Source organism: Ichthyophthirius multifiliis (assembly GCF_000220395.1).
Source record: "Ichthyophthirius multifiliis unplaced genomic scaffold scaff_1120509250834, whole genome shotgun sequence".
NCBI lineage: Eukaryota > Ciliophora > Oligohymenophorea > Hymenostomatida > Ichthyophthirius > Ichthyophthirius multifiliis.
Genome location: NW_004086454.1, coordinates 21,992 through 25,751, shown reverse-complemented (window position 1 = coordinate 25,751; position 3,760 = coordinate 21,992). Strand labels below are relative to the sequence as shown.

Sequence of the window (3,760 nt, the reverse complement as noted above, 5' to 3'; positions counted from 1 at the left end):
TTAATGGCTTTATTTGTTTTTACAGAATCTTTCATTTTTAAATTTATTAATATAAAATTTTGTTGATTATTCAATATCTTAATGAAAAGTTTAAATAACTAGATTTTTGTTTGTTTTTACATTATTTTTAATTTCCTATAGTAAATCCATTAATTTTAAATTTCTTTCATATATTCATTTTATTAATCTACATTGTTATTTTTATTTTATGATGAATTTTGATTCAAGAATTAGGATACTGGGAAAGATAACTTAGATATTTTTTCTGAAAAAAGTCTAATTTTTGCTAATATTCGAGTTGTTTTTATTCTAATGATGTCAATTCGTTTTATACTATTTTAAAAAATTCTTCTTTAAAGTAAAGTTTTAAATCTTTCATTTTATCATTAATGTCTTCTTCAAATTATTGTTCTATTTTTTTTTTATTTTTTATTTTTTTTATTTTTACATTATTATTTTTGGTTTGTAAATAATTCAAAAATAAAACTATTGTTCTGATTTTAGTTACTTTATAATTAATCTTTGATAGGTATTTCTTGATTAGAATATTAATTTAAATCATTTATAAACTAATTTTTTTATTAATTAAATTATTAATTCTTATTATTATTGTTTGTATTTATTGAATTATTAGGGAATGATGATATTGAGGAATTCGCTTTATTTTAAGAAACAAATTTAGTAAAATTCATTTTTTTTTTAACTAAACTTTTTTTTTTTTAGTAATTTATTTTTAAAATAAAAGAATAATTTTATATTATACAAGAAAGAAATATTATGGAAAATATCAGTTTTAGCTAAAATTAATTATAATTTATAAAATATGATTTAAATATTAGCTAAATTAAATCGAAATTTTAAAATAAATTTTTAAGGAAAATTAATTTTTTTTAAAAAATAACTATTTTTTAGAAAAAAAATTAAAAATAAATTAATTATTAATAAATCTACTAAATATTTATCTGAAAATAATAAATATATAAAGTTCTATTAATTAAATACAAGAAAATTGTATAAAGATTAACCTTATAAAATTATGAAAACAATAATAAATATTAAAAATTAAAAAAATAAATAAAGTAAAAAAAGCTTTTAGATATACAATTAAAAAAAGAAGTATAATAGAAAAATATGTAAGAATAATTTAATTAATATTTATAAAATATAGACAAAATATAAATAAATAAAAAATTACAATTACAATTAAAAAACTTTTAAAAAATCATGTTATAAATATTTGGTGATAATTAAATAATGGTTTAACAATTCTTTTAAAATAGTATTAAACTAACTATTTTTTGGTGGTTTTAATAAAAAATTTGATTATTATATTTTTATTATTATATTAAAAAAATGCAAATTTAATTTTTTATTAAAGTTAAAAAATTATATTTCTTTAATAAAAGTAAAATATTTTAATCTAAAAAGTTATTGAAAAGAAAAAATAAAAAAATATAATTAAATATATAAATAGGTAGGTTAATAGTATATTAAATTTAAATAATATATTGATTTTTCTATTTTATAAATCAACATCGAAAAAAAAAATCTTTAAAAAGCTGAATTTTAGGATTAAAAAGGAAACTTTGATACTTTTGATGATATTTTTTAAGAAATTCAACATGAAAATAATGCTTTTATTTTTATAAGTATTAACAATTTTATTTATATATTATTTTTATTCCTTTTTCTATTTCATAAAAACAATTTATTTTAATTAAAATTCTAAAATAGATATATTGAAAAAAGAAAAATGATTATTTAATTTAATATGATCCAACCTATTTTATTAAAATAATTAGTTTTGAAATAAAAAAGATAAAAGTATTATATATAATTTGTTTAATAATTTTTTATTCAATTAAGTATTTAAATAGTAAATAAAATTTATATAGTATAATTAAATGTTTATAAATTTTATTTTATTATTCAATTAAAAAATATATTTTTTTAAATTTTATTACCTATAAAAAATACATTTTACTAAATATAATATTATTAGCAAATATTTCATTTTTTCAAAAAAAATATTATAAAATCATATAAAAAATCTTGTTAAGTTAGCAAATATATAAAAGGAGTATTTTAAATAATTATCTAATTTTTTTTTATATATATAATATAATAATATTAAAAATTATCAATTATATAGTAATTTATTCAATAATATTTATTTTATTAATTATTATAGCCTTTGTTTATTTAAAAAAATATATAAACGTAAAATTATTAATATCTTAAAAAAATTAGAGTCAAATCAAATATAGAATACTTTAAAAATAAAAATATAATATTTTAATTAATAAAGTTTTTATGCATATATTAATAACAATAGAAAATATGATTTTCTATCTATCAAAACCTAATTAATAAATATAAATAATAATAGCTAAATAAAAGCTTAAGCAGATAATTAGTTAAATAATTAATATGGCTAAATATTAAATATAAATGAACCTTATAAAAAAACAGAAAATATGAATTTATTTAAGAAATTATTAAAGATTAATATTCAGGTATATGTATAAAGAAAACTCATGTATTTAAATATAATTAACAAAAGAAAAAGAAAGAGTTTTGGGCATTATAAAAAATCAATTATTTGAGAAAATATATAAAAATTTATTTAAAAAAAAAAAAAAAAATCAAAAGTAAATTCAAGAATGTTTATTTTGTTAAGAGATGTGAAGAAAGTATTTAATCAGCATTATTTTTATTCTTTTATTTAAATAATAGATTTATCAATAAATTTATAGTAAATTAATAGAATAAAATTATATTTAAAAAGATAATTTAAATTACTTTTGTAATAATAGTTTTACTAATTTATAAAAATTATTATATATTATTTTATTAATTATATATATTGTATTTCTTAAAAAAAAAATCTCAATCAATAATAAGATATTACACATTTATCTTACCTATTTTTTTTTAAATAATAATTATTATAAAATATATAAAAATATATATATATATATATTAATAAATATGATACTAATATATATTTTGTAAATTAAACTATAAGTTATTCTTAACTAAAATAAAAATAAATAAACATTTTTAAATTAATAGTTAAATTAATTTTTTTATAAAAATTATAAATTACAATTTTTAATGCTTATTATTTAAAATATGATATAGTTTATTAACAGTTTTTGGTTTTATAAAAAGATTTTTTGGGTATAAATATAAAATTTAAAATAACATTTTAATTTTTAATAAATTCATTTAAAATAAATATAAAATGTTTATTCTTTTTGTTTGGGGAAGAAAAATTCTAAATCATCATTAATAAGTAAAGTATAATATTAATTAATAAGCTATTATGTAAAATTTAGGATAACTTTTTATCAGTTTCGCTTATTTAATTTAACAATAATTATTATTATAAGAGAATTTTTTCAGAATTAAGATAAAATATATTTTTTAATTTATAATACATAAAATTAAAAATATTTTATATATAAATTGTAATGTATATTTTAAATATTATTAATTCATATTTTTAAGTGACCATTCTTTTTTAAAAGTATAATTAATTTATTTTTTTCATTATAAAAATTAGAGAATAACTAATAGAAATTTTTCTAATTAATATAAAGTTTATTTCTTATATAAAAAATTCAATTTATGATTTATGATATATTATTCATGCTAACAAATAAAATATTTTTAGTTAAATTCAATCTCCTTCCTATATACTATTTCTTATTTAATTTTTCAAAGAATTAAAGAACAGAAATATATGTTATAAGAT

At 12.3% G+C, this 3,760-nt stretch overlaps 3 annotated features.

Moving 5' to 3' along the window:
- Positions 1–677: 677 nt before the first annotated feature.
- Positions 678–726: a microsatellite.
- Positions 727–875: 149 nt separating this feature from the next.
- Positions 876–916: a microsatellite.
- Positions 876–923: a microsatellite.
- Between the last annotated feature and the right edge of the window lie 2,837 nt (positions 924–3,760).